Genomic DNA, 14,136 nt, shown 5'->3' with positions numbered 1-14,136 from the left:
TTTCTGCCATTTATGGTGTTTTGTATGTAGAACATAAAAGTACATTTGGAGCTCATCTTACCAGAGCATCTTCCCCCTCATGTTTGTTGTGTGCCCTATAAAATGTGTTGCAAAATGCAAATCTTGCCGCTTTCTACAATAGACTAGTTGTATGACTAATAATTGTTCTGTCAACAAATTCTCTGATGGGAAATGAGGATCTCTGCAGCTCCTCCCTCTTCTTCAGGTAAAAATGTTGCTTTGCTTGTAAATAAACAAACAAAATATCATTAAATACTTTGTGTCTGGGATGCACAGCGGCGCTGTTTCCTTGCAGCAGGAAGACCCTGGGTTCACCCTGGGGTTTTTCTGCATGGAGTTTGCATGTTCTCCCTGTGAAGATGTGGGTTCTCTCTGGGTACTCCTGGATCCTCCCACAAGTTACGGTGGTTAATAAATCTTTCTATTGTCTTTAGTAACATGGTTAGAGCAGCTGGTGTAGCACGTTTAAAAATGGCAATTGCATAATCTTCCCACATCAAATTGCTTGATAGATGAAAATAACCCTATTTTTATTTTTCTGTAATTAAGCCTTTTCTTTTGAAGTCTACAGAAAACCGTCACCGAGATTCCAAATAAAACAAAAATGGAAAACAGCTCTCTTTTGTCACTTGCCAAAACGTGAAAGAAGAAGAAAAAAAAAGGAACCCCAGATCAGATGCTCCAAAGTCCACACAGAACCTCAGACCAATGTAAAACATTTGATGGTTCACAAATTTCTAATGTCTCCCAGTGCTCGGCAAACCTGCGGGTACTCGGTGAGGTCAAAGCCCACCAGTTACAGCACCACCTAGTTCTGCATTAGACGCTCTGCCCACCATGTCCCGCGGTCGGTCATGCACAATGAGGTTCTGCAGAGAGCCGGTGCAAAACCCTCCACCACCTCGCCCCTCCCAGGGGATCCTAGCAGCCTCTAACTTCTCGCAGCTGTTCCCCAGGTCTAGAGCCTCTCCAGATCTGGCCAGTTCCTTTTACTTTTGAGACGGTCCGCCTGGGGGTGGGGGGGGTTGCAACAGGCTGCGATAATAACAACATCTAACATGCAGGACCGGGGTCAGGCAAAAAAAAAAAAAAACGTGACCCCTTTCCCAGAAAGCTGGCCGGGAGCCAGGACGCAGATCCACGGTGCTGCCTGGGAGAGAAGGGCGAGGACATCCACGGGGGTCGGCAGGAGCTTTTTACGTCTCCTTTAACTTCCTGCTTAATGCACCACCACTGCCAGCAGTCTGAAACCCCAGGAGATGGGGGTTGGATTATAGTTTGGAGCAGCAGACCTGAAAACGTAGGAAACATTGAATTATAAATGCAACAATCAAATCGTATCCCGTGCAGTTGTAAAATGGTGGAAACTAACAATAAGGGACAAGCGTTTGGCTGCAGAGTGCCCACACTAATAAAACCGAACCTAGACGATAGAAAAAGAACAAAAGAGACAGAGCAACCTCTGCAACTTTTTCATTCTTATTTTCTGCTTTTCCTGGATTATCTCAAGTCTTTAAGCAAGAATTTGATATGGTAACTCCACAAAGGAACCCAAATCTGCAACCTGCGTCTGACTTTTATTCAAACTGGGAAAACATGCCAGCAGTTTCTGTTCATGTGTCTTCAAACAGCTCCAGCCCACTCGGCTCTAACAGGTCGGCCAGCGGTGCAGCTCACGGTTTTCTCACACGCTCCATCCGTTGGGGAATACTTGGCCCTAATTACCGACGCGCATCTGGCAAATGTCAGCGCGTCTCTGTGCGCTGAACTTCTTATTTACCCAGCAAGGCTCGCTTTCTCCTGGAACAAACGCGGCGGAGGGCCTTGCAGTGCTTCAAGCAGGCGTCCTGGGAGAGTGACATCCAGCATGCGTAGCGTCACAGCAGCCGTGTCATTATCCAGCCGCTCTCTGGACTTGGCTGAGCGTTCCTGGTGGCGCTGGAGGGTCCTCCACGCCCACGCCACCATCACTAGCATAGCTCTGTTGGTGAAGTGAAATACTCCTGCTGTGGATTAGTGAAAGTTTCACACGGGAGCTTGTGAATGATTTGGGTTTTGTTCAAGGATAGGATAGGATCACTTCTCTTAACGCCTGTGCTGTTGGTACTGCAGGAGGCTGGACTCCTGCGAGTGTTATCAGAAGGTGTGCCAAGGTTCAGCTATCATTCACGAAACAAAACAAAGCTGTTCACATTATAATCTGTTCCTGCTGGGAACGTCGTCCTCCACAATACCTGTTCCTAAAAAAAAATCAAGTCTCAGATTATGACAGCATTTTGCAATTCACCTTTAACTGGAAAATTGTCTGATATTTTAGGGGTTGGGCTCCACAGTGGTGCTTTGGGTAGTGCTGTTGAAATGCAGCAAGAAGGTCCTGGGTTCAAGTCCTACCCTTGCCCTGGGTCTTTCTGCATGGATTTCAGATGTTCTCCCTGTGCATGCGTGGGTTCTCTCTGGGTACTCTGGCTTCCTTCCACAGTCCAAAAAACATGACTGTTAGGTTAATTGGTCTCTCTAAATTCTCCTTAGAAAAGAATGGTTGTCTGTCTCTGTGTTGCCCTGCCACAGACTGGCGACCTGTCCAGGGTGTACCTCGCCTCTCGCCCATTGACAGCTGGAGAAGGGCACCCGCATCCCTTGCGACCCCATGAGGGATAAGCGTGTCAGATAATGGATGGATGGATGGATGGATTTTGGGGGTTTGTGGGCTTGCATTGGAAAATAGACATCCTAAATCACGCATTCAGACCCATTGAACCTTCTCACATTCCATTGCAATACTGCCCAACACTTCATTGTATTTTCCAAGGGATATTATGTGACAGACCAACACAAAGCAGTTCAATGCTGTTGTGAGGATTTAAGATTATAAACTTTCAAGGCGCCAGAGAGCACTGCATCAATCTGACACCGGAAAACAGACGAGCGATTCGACTGCAAAAGCTTTTTCCCTGTTGCCATCAGACTGTTGAACCGCTGAACTATAACCCATAAACTCTGCACAACATCCGCATACTTGCACATTTTGCATCACTGCATCTCCATCTAGCATTACAAATGCTGCTGAACTCTTAGTTTTTAAATGCATTCTTGCACAAATGCCCTTTGCACAATCAAATTCTGTACATACAAATGGTTTTTTAAAAATACTCACCTGTACACTGTGACTTTCTCCTGCACTGTTTACATTTCAATTGTTTTACTTTTAAAAGACTGCTGCACCTTATACTGTATTTTAAATCTACTGTAATTTACAAGCTGTATTCTTGCACAAATGCCCTAATTCTGTACATACAAATGGTTTTTTAAAAATACTCACCTGTACACTGCAACTTCTCCTGCATTGTCTACATTTCAATTGTTTACTTTTAAATCACTGCTGCACCTTATACTGTAATTTAATTTTACTGCAATTTACAAGCTGTATGCAATGAAATTTCGTTCTGTACGTACTCTGTGCATACAAAATGACAAATAAAGTTGACAAGCCCACCAGCAGTAATCAGAAGAGCAACCCAAGGGTCTGTGAAGGAACCGCAGGGATAAAAAAGAAAACTGAGGTTGGAGAATCTGTCGATAGGACTGTTTGTTGCTTCGTCTACAAATCAGGCCTTTATGGAACAGCAAAAAAGGAAAGGAAGCCAGAAAACCACTAGCAGTCTAGTTTGCTATTATCTCCAGGTCATGCAGGCCATGTAAGGAAGCAGCAATCACGTGGAAGAAGGTGCTCTGGTCAGATAAGACCACAATCAAACTTTCTGGCCTCCATGCAAAAGAGCTTGTGAGGTGGGAAACTAAAACAGCACATCACCCTGAACGCACCATCCTCACGGTAAAACACGGTGGTGGCAGCATCATGCTGCAGGGATGCTTTTCTCCTGCAGGGACAAGGAAGCTGGCCAGAGCTGATGGGGAGATGAAAAGAGTTAAATTCAGGGCAATCCTGGATCAAAACCCGTCAAAAGCTGGAAGAGACCAGAGACACAACAACCCTGAACATACACCCGCAGCTACAACATAATGGATTAGAGCATTTTGCATGTTATCTACGCCATTGCAAGGCCTTTGTTGGGCAGTAGTATAAAGCTTGATACTCCACATTACTCCAGACTTTTTGAATTGAGAAAGCTTCCTGGAGAGGAAGCGAAACATCTTGAACTACGGAAAACAAGTCCAGCTGCTTTGTTTTTTACTTTTTTGGAATGATTAGACCAAAGCATGTCAAAGGGCCTAGTCAAAGTCCTCACCTCAATCAAATTGAGAATCTGACAATTGTTGTTCCCAGATGTTCTGCATCCAGTCTGACTGAGCTTGACCTGATTTGAGAAACGGGCAGAAGAAAATCCAGGTGGACTTGAAGCAGCAGTTGCAGAAATCTTCAACTCTGGGGTTATAAATACAGATGCATGTCAAGCTAATTAGGTTTCTGTTTATAAACAACAATTAATTCATGTATCATTTGTCTTCCTCTTCAGAATCATGCATCGCTTTTTGTTGGTCTCCCACATAAAATTGCAAGAAATACCTAAAGATGTGCGGCCGGACGCCAAAATGTGAAAACATGTGAGGCCAGTGTTAGTTTTTCGAGTATAAACTGCAAACTAATCTGATCTTGAATGCTGCGCTCCCTCCCTTGTCAGGTGTTCCAGCGTGTAAACACTGAAATAAAAGCTGGCATTGACGCTCACAGCAGACAAGCAGAGCCCAGTCCGGCCGGGTCGGCTCGATCTCAGCCCAGATCTCCCAGCTGGCGTGATTACTCAGAGGCTTCCTGTCTCCCGGACCCTGATACCATCTCTGTCTGACTTCTCGCTCCCCCTCCCTTCACCGCTCCGTCCCCAACCTTCAGATTACAACAATTACGGCCTAATGGGACGGCCTGAATTAGAAAACTCCATCCAGCAAAGCAACATGTCCGTCCAGCTCCAGCAGCACGGCTCATTTAAGAGATTAATGCCCGACCAGGCCCCCGCGGCACAAGAACCCTCGCGTTTATGCTCATTGAAGGAGGCCATTCATGTGCAGATCACAACATAAAGCCCACTGTTAATGCTCTTTTTCTACAGATACAATTAAATCCGCCACGCTGGGCATAACACCGACACACGAACGTTTCCTCCACCTCCAATAATTACTCACAAGTAATTTTTTTCGTTTAAACACACACTGAAAATTAGTCCTCGGTGGATTTTTAACCAACTTCCCGGTGGATGTTGTTAATGTCATATTTCAGGCTGCACACGGAGCAAATGAAAACCAAATGCCACAGCAGGTTCCAGTCAGGGTGATTATATGAAGCACGATGACTTGAAAAGCTAGGGGTCGTTTGCATTTGTTCAAGTCAATTAAAACGGCACAACAGAAGGAGAGGAGCACACACCGAGAGAAAGGAAATAAAATAAAACTGTCGGGGAAATTAGGCCTTTTCAATAAGCTTCGTCGTATTTAACGAGCTGTGAGGAAGGAAAAGATTGTTCTGCAAGCATGCATCACTTGTGGCAAAAATAACAAGTCTGCTCATGCTCGCTGTCAATCAGGCTAACAAAATCCAGCGCATTATGTGCACAACTGATCTATTTTCATGTCATCTGAATAGAAATCCGGCTTAACGCGCTCTTGATTTGAAAGAAAAGCATGACCTCAATTGGGAAGCAAAACCACACAGAAATCAATCACAACAAACAGACTTTTCAGAAACAGAAATCTGCAAAAAAAAAAAGAGAAAATGTCTTCATACTTAGCTTTCAAGGATCCAGACTTCCCTCCGTTCTTTTAAAGTGGTTTTAATCAATGGTTCTCCTGAACATCTGAAGGTCTTTCATTTGACTTTTGCTGCTTTTCAACTCATTTTCAGGCCAGCGTTCGCTTCAAGGGTGAAAAGGTTCCTCCTCGTCTGCGCCGCAGGTGGACGGTGCCCAGCTCCGGCGTTCATTGGGTGAGAGGTGGGTACATGCTTGGAGAGGTTGCCAGTCCATCACAGAGCAACACAGATAAACAGGACAAACAGAATTGGACACAAACTTTCTCCCAAGCAAAAAGGGATGTTTAGGAAAACCGATCAACCCAAGATGCGTGTTATTTTGGCCGTAGCACGAAGCAACGACACCCGGAAAGAACACAGGCATAGGGGGGAACATGCTGACCTTGGCTGGGATTCAAACTCAGGACCTTTTTTCCTGCCACTCCGTGCAGCCCAGACCATGACTGAGGGTTACACAGTGGGAGCAAGTCTCTAAAAATGATGCTTTATGCTGAATGATTCCTAAAGCCATTTGCAAAAGTACCAGCAGTGGGTAGTAACTACCTATATTTAGTCACTTACATTTTCTTGGGTAAAATTTTGAGCAAAAATGTACTTTTAAGAGTAGCTTTACTCCACTGTACTTTTTACTTTTACTTGAGTCATATTATGACTCAAGTATCCGACTTGAGTAAAATTTCTGGCTACTCTACCTACTGTGAGTAACTTCATGAATAAAGAACAGACTTCTTTTAACCAAAAATGCACCAGATACAAAAAATATAGAGTTTATGTTAATGTGAGACTTCTTATTTGAACACAAGCTTTATTATTTTAATGTTATTTTATGTCTGCTGAGCTCAGTGAGCCATTTGGAGGTCAGATGAACGTACATAAAACGGTAGATGTCGTCATTGGAAGTACTTTGCACTGTTCTACTGTATATACATTAACTGCTGTAAGTATTGCTTTCAAGTTCAATGTTGAAAAAAAATATTTAGAAAATTGTTTATTTTGGCTTTAGTGTCTTTAGCGCATCTTTTGTCTTTAAAATACCAGAATTTGAATCTAACTATATTTTTGTCTGTCTGATTACATACTTTTTAAACATTAAATCATCAGCTGTTATGAATAGTTACTCAGTATTTAAGTAGCCTTCTTACTGGATACTTTTTTACTCTTACTTGAGTAATTTCTTGGCTGACAACTTTTTCCTTTTACTTGAGTAAAAATATATTGAAGTGATGATAGATTTGGCTACTCTACCCACCTCTTAAAAGTATGCATAAAAATTTTACTTTTCTATTACTCTGTGCTTTGTTTCTACCTGTGTTATACTTCTACAGACTGAAGAAGTTCTCTATTCTTTGCGAAACACGCCAAACTTAGCCAGACTGGATGGAGAGCATATCTGAACCCCACTTTTCATGTCCTGTCCCAGCTCTGGCCTCTGATTGAGCCCTATATCCAGCTTCATCCATCTTCTCAGTAACACTGATAAACTCACCTTTCACAGCGTTTCCACAGCATAATGCCCCCACCACCACCTTTCCCTGCCAGTCTGGTTTGGTCAGTTTGAAGTGTTAATTTTCCACCTTTCACAGAGTCTTACAAGTTGGCCAGAAAGTCAAATGTTCTTCTCCTCTGACCAGAGTCAGTAAATAAGTAAGTAAAACGTTATTTATGTAGCACGGCTCAAGATAAAAATCACAAAGTGCTTCACAACAGAAAATAAACACACAAGACAAAACTAAACAAAACCATATTTAAAAATAGCTGCCCTTTAAAAGAAACCAGAGTCTGCTGATCTCAGAGTCTTGGACCCACAGAGGGAAAAGCTCTGTTTCCCTTGTTTTTTCAAGTTTGGGGACAATAAGTAGGTCTTCATCACTGGACCTCAGAGCCCTAATGTGGGTGTAGGGATGTAATGTTTCTGCGATGTAAACTGATGTCTGTCCGTGCAGAGCTCTCCATGTCAAATCTAAGATTTTGAAATGCACACTATAATAAACCGGGAGCCATTGAAGTTGCATTAAAAAGTGGAGTCACGTGACAAAGTTTGAGGATTTTATCAGGAGCCTAGCAGCAGCATTTTGATCAGACTGGAACCGGTCTCAGGTTGTTGTGTTTTTTGGTAAGGCATGTGTAAAGTGCACTGCAATAATCCAGACGTGACGAAACAAAAGCATGGATTGAAATTTCCCTCACAGGACGAGAGACGACAGGGCTAAGTTTGGCATTGTTTCACAGATGGTAGAAACAGCAACGAACCAGAGATTTGACATGATTTTCAAGCGTAAAGCCTGAATCGACGGCTATGCCAAGGTTTTTAACAGAAGATTTGGCCAAGGTGCCAAGAGGTCCAAAGATCTTTTATCGTTACAGTGCCAACAAACCAACCTTCTTCCATGTGTTTGCAGCCCCCCTGTATTGCTTGTAGCAAACTGGAAACATGACTTCTAGCAGTTCAACAATAGCTTTCACCTTGGAGCTCTTCTATAAAAAGGTCAGATCTAGTTGTGCACTATGATCAGATTCTCACACCTGAGCGGAAAATCTCTCTGCTGCTCCTCCAGCGTCACCCTGGGTCTCCTGGCTGCTCCTCTGGCCAATGCTCGCCTCACCCGTCCCGTCAGCTCAGGTAGACGGACGACTTGGTGGTACTGCAGAGGACTTCTCCTTTCTTCCTGGCCTGGTTTGTTGTTTGGTCTTCGTGACGCTGTTTGTGCATCAATGTTCTCTAACGAACCTCCGAGGTCTTCACAGAACACCTGGATGTACGTATACTAAGGTTACACACACAGGTGGACGGCATTTACTAATAAGAGGACTTCAGACAGCAATGCAGCAGCTAAATCCAGCTGTTAATCCGCACACTTCAGATTGTTGGTCAGGTCAAGAAATGAGAGGAAAAACAGCAAAGGTTAAAATTAAAGCAGATCAGAATGACCTTGTAAGATTAGGAACGCAGAAAGGAAGGATGATTCAACACATATTCACAATGCACCTCGCAATGTGGGGGTGGGGGTGGGGGTGGGGGGGGGGGGTTGCCCAAGAACCGGTCCACAAGCAGCTTTTAGATGCATCCCCGCTCCAACGCACCTAAATCAAATGACTGAATTCCCCAATCATCATATCCAGCTCTGCAGAGGCCTGGTAACGAGCTGTTTGTTTGATTCAGATTGGTTCAGGGCTGGGCAACGCCTGTTTAAAGGGGATTAAAGATTTTAGCAGCCCTGGCACACTGAAACAGATGCAGTTTAGATCTGCAGTTTCAGAAGTCCCGTTTTGTTGATTGAGGAGCCGTCCGACGAGACTCCGCCGGGGACTGCTGCCTTCAAACTATCAGCAGCAGCACTTTCACCGCATCCCTCGCAGCAGCAAATTACCATATCAGCATCAGGATCTGAAAGCAGCCCTAAGAAACCACAATCTGCGCTTTCTGACGCACAATTAAAAGATGTCAAACCTGGTTTCTCTTACACTGTTTGGGTCCGGACTGTCAGCGCATCAAACATTATCTTAAAGAGGACTCATTTGGGGGAAGAAAGGGAACCGTCCAGGTTCACTGACTGTGATGGGCAGGTTCAGCAGCCCGGGGGTATCTAGGGAGGACAAAAGAAATGGATACACGGGTTAGGGTGGTGGGAGGAGGTGGTGGTGCTGGTGCTGGAAGAGGGGAGGGGAACTCCAACTTCTCGGCACGGCTCTCTCCTGGGAACCTGGAGGCTAGGACGAAGGAACTCCTCCACACAGGTATCAGGTTCAGCAGGTCCTTCAGTGCAGCCGGGCTCTGGTCCAAACCCCCTGACTGTCTGCGGAGGCGCAGAGATGCGGAGGCGCCACGGAGTAACAGAAGCATAAATGCCGACAGGCGAAACCGAATCTCCAAGCGGGGCTCGGTTCTGTCGTTGTCGTTCCGCAGGAGGAGTGGCACCAGGCCTCTCGGCTCGGTTCAGGCCGAGTGACGGGCGATTACTGCCACGATTGAGCACACAGTGTGGAAAAGCCAGCACTGATGTCAGTTCCTGTCCTTTTTTTTTTTTGACATGTGACATGTGGAAATTGGGGGTATAGAAGGTGATGGAAACTGAAGATATTATAGACATAAGTACTCTCACACCTCCACACTCTGAACACAGGGAGGGTTTTGTTTTCTCGATTTTAAAAAGCCAACTCTGGATCTGCTTTAACTACGATTCCCTCAGTTATGTTGGACATTTCTCCTCCTATTAGTGCTTTGAGTTGATCATTATTCGTTGGCTTCTGTCTAACTCTCTGATAGAGGACCAGCAGTAGGTTCTCAGTTGGGTTTAGATCTGGGAAGTCTCCTCACCACAGACTAAATGTTTCAACGTAGTGAAACTTTTGGCTATTGTTTTTGTCTTGGTACACAACGCTCCATCGTGTTGGAACACATGTAGATCATACTGAGCCTGGTTCTGCTGGAGGTTTTTCCTTCCCGCTAATGGGTGGTTTTTCTTTCCACTGTCGCTTCATGCTTGCTCAGTATGAGGGATTGCTGCAAAGCCATGGACAATGCAGACGACTCTCCCTGTGACTCTACGCCTCTTCAGGAGTGAATGCTGCTTGTCAAGACTTTGAAGCAATCAACTGGTTCCCTTATATAGGACATTTTTGACCAATCTGTATAATATGATTGATTTTGACTTTGTAAACTGCCTCGAGATGACATGTTTCATGAATTGGCGCTATATAAATAAAATGTAATTGAAAATTGAATTGAATTGAATTACCAAACTGTGCCTGGACTGTTGGAAGAGGTTCCCATTGGAGGATGCCTTGTTTCCACTGATAATAAACAGTGCATGGCTTGCAAACATATTCATACGCCTTGAATTTCCATTATACAATCATCAAAGTTTCAGGATTTCAGTTTTGAGGATTCTTTTGGTAAAAATGTGTGACACAACCCTCTTGTAGAAACTTTGGGAGCCTGTACCTGTCTAATCCTTTAGTCTTTTTACTTTTCTTACCTCCTTGTCGTATTCATAAAAAATATTTCTTCTATTATTTTGACTACGGAGGATTATACCAAATGCAGATGTGCTATGTTCTGTTTGTCACAGTGGTGTGAACAAGTCTTTGCCTGCTTACTGATTGCTTATTTTTTGGCACGTTTGTCACACTTGTGTTTCACAACATCAACCAAATATAAATGTTGGTAAAAGACAACACAACCAAGCACAAAATAATGTTGTTAAATTAAGGTTTTTTACAAGGGGAAAAAAAACAAACCAGCATTTCACTTGTGTGAAAAAGTGATTACCCCCTAAAACTACAGCATCCTAATAGGATTCATGTCAGGACTTTGACTAGGCCACTGTTGTGACCTCTTGGATGAGTCGTCTCTGTGTTCTTGGGGTAATTTTGGTCAGCCAGCTCAGAAGGTTCCCCGCTGTTCCATGTTTTCACCATTTCTGAATAATGGCTCTAACTGTGATTCACTGGAGTCCCAAAACTTTAGAAATGGCCTTTGAGGATCCTTTGGTGTACTTCACTTTTTCAGGCAGGTCCTATTTAAGTGATTTCTTGACTGAGAACAGTTGTGGCAATAATCAGGTCTGGCGGTGGCTAGAGAAGCCGAACTAGAGTTATGTTTTAATTTAATCACTTTGTCACTCTAGGGACCATGTAGGTTTGGATTTTTCCTTTAATAATAAAAATCTTCATTTGAAAACGGCATTTTGTGTTTGCTTGTAATGTCTTTGACTAATATTTGAATTTGTTTGATGTTCGGAAACACCTTCAAGTGTGACACACATTCAACAAGAATAAGAAATGTTTGCACCCCTAAAAACCAACAAAAATAGGATAAAAAAGCAATAGTTGTTGGGAAATTCATCCCTCCTTTAGAGACATACATCATTCAAGTGTTACTTCCTTATGTGGTAAAACAGTAGGCCAGATAACACCAACAGCAGAAGTGTCCTATCAATTCGTTTATGATAGAAGCAAATTTTATAAAAGAGAGACAAAAAACTTACCAAATTTTACTAAATATATTCCAGTGTATTTAGATCTGAACTTTGACTAGGCCATTTTAACACACCAATATGCTTTAACCAAAAGAAAAGAAAAACAAAACAATGACTAAATTTAACCCAAAACATATTTGTGTGTCAGTTTGTGGTTGGAACAAGACAAACCCTAGAAAAGCTCAAGGAGCTATGAATACTTTTTGCATGACACTATGTCCCACAACCCTCCATGAAGTAAACAGAGCCCTGCAGATCCTCCAGACAAACCACTTCCCCGTCAGCTTGGTGACTTTCACCGTAGATGTCCAGACCAGAGCTTTGTGCATGCACAGGTTGCAGGCCAGGGGAAATAACGAGACATCATAAGTAATGCACCCACCCAAACGATAAGCCCACTTCCCATTAGCAGGTCGGTGTGCTAGGCCTGTGCAGTGCCATGCAAAATGTTCCCTCACTGCAGAAAAGAGCAGATAAAACTAAAGTGAGATGAGGCCCCTCATGGCCATGAGTGGATTCAATCAGCCTGGATTAGAGATGTGAAGGGTTCCAAGGTTTGGTCTTGTTTCAAGTGGAGAGGGGGAGAAAAATTGAAAATTGACCCGCAGCCTTCATTTAGTGACAATGTGCAAAAGTAATATAAAGTATGATGGGCATTCATCACAGTGATCTGCACAAGCAGGGGCAACACAGCAGCACAAAGGGTTTCCAATTGAAAACTATAATGCTCATTAGTCTCAACACTCAACACCAGCACCAATCAGAAGTTACATTAGCTGTGAGAGGGTCTCCCAGACAAATTATACCACTAAAAAAAAAAAAAAAAAAAAAAAAAAAGAAATCCCTGAACACGCTGGGAAGTGAATTAATCAGCCTATTGTGTTCTACAACAAGGCTTCTCTACATGTCAGATTTTTTACAGGGATTTAACTGTTATACTACACACTTCGTTTTATTCCGGGGTCATTTACGATGACGGCTCGGTTTTACAGCCGTGACAGGATGGAGATTTTCCGTCCTCGCAATTTCGCGTGATTATTCGTCTCAAAGGGGGCATGATGACCGGGGATGAGGGAAAACCCACAGACCCTGCAGAAATTACATTCAACTATTTTAGTCGAGAAGCTAAAAATAGGCACGAGTGGAGAAGAACAATACAAGACGGGGGAGCAAAGAGAAAATACTGAAGGTTTTTTTTCTCTTGGCTGAGAAACAGAAAAAGGCAAAAAGGTTCAACAGATCAAGAACATTTACAAAAAGCTTGTTCCGTTTTTTTAATTACAGCATTGTGCATAAGTTTGGGGTCTCCATTCTGTTCACCTTAAAGAAGCCAGACTTTCTAATCTTTAGCTATAGTACTAAAGCACATATCTCCCTTAAGGCAATACTTTATTCTTTAGGGGTTTATCTCATTTTTCCCATCTAGATACGGAGATTTTTGCCCATTCTTCTTTGCAAGAATATCTCTAGCTCAGTCAGATTGGATGGAGAGGATCTATGAACATCAAGTCTCACCTCACATTCTCAGCTGGACTTTGACTGGGCCATTTTTTAAAACATGAATCTGAAGCATTGATCTAAACCAATCCATTGTAGCGCTGGCTCCGTGTTTATAGGGTCGCTGCCCTGCTGGAACTCTGACTCATGGAAAAGCGAACCCACGGTATGACCCTGCCACCACATTTCACCTTAGGGAAGGAATGTTTTAGACTGATGGAGTTTTAGTTTTCTATCCTACATACTGTAGCAACCTGCATGCAGGCCATAAACAAGTTTGGTCTCATCTGACCAGGGCACAATTGTCCGCATATTTGCCGTGGAACCTACATGACTAGCAGCAAAGGACAAAACCTATAGCTATCCTTAAAATCCAGATTTGTGGAGCGCATGAATAAAAGTTGGATTCTCCTTCCTGAGCTGCTGCTCTGATTATTGCTCTCCTTGCCTGGTCACTTCATGTGGATATCAGTCTTGGTAGGTTGTGCAGTTTGTGTCGTAGGATGGACTGAAGGCAGTGCTCCGAGATACTCAACGCTTAGGGTATTATTTTATAATCCAACTCTGTTTGGTCTCAATGAGGGCGTTTGTTTTCTGGATACCGGGTCTCTTCACCATAGACCTGGGTTTTATTTTGGGGCATCAGAGGAAAAGGCGCTGGATAAAAATGTCAAACCTCTTGGATTATTTGTGAAGTTTCCACTATGTTTTTTTCCCCCTTAAATTTCAGAAGTATGCTCCGCTTTGTGTTGATCCATCACATAAAACCCCAATAAAATGCACTAAAGTTTGTCCATTGTAAGGTGAAAAACTTCTACGGCAGGGGTCACCGACCTGCCCCCAAGAACATGTGGTTCCCTCAGGCCCGTTCTAAAACTG

Source organism: Fundulus heteroclitus, chromosome 7 (genome assembly GCF_011125445.2).
Source record: "Fundulus heteroclitus isolate FHET01 chromosome 7, MU-UCD_Fhet_4.1, whole genome shotgun sequence".
Taxonomy (NCBI): domain Eukaryota; kingdom Metazoa; phylum Chordata; class Actinopteri; order Cyprinodontiformes; family Fundulidae; genus Fundulus; species Fundulus heteroclitus.
Note: the sequence above shows the minus strand (reverse complement) of the source record.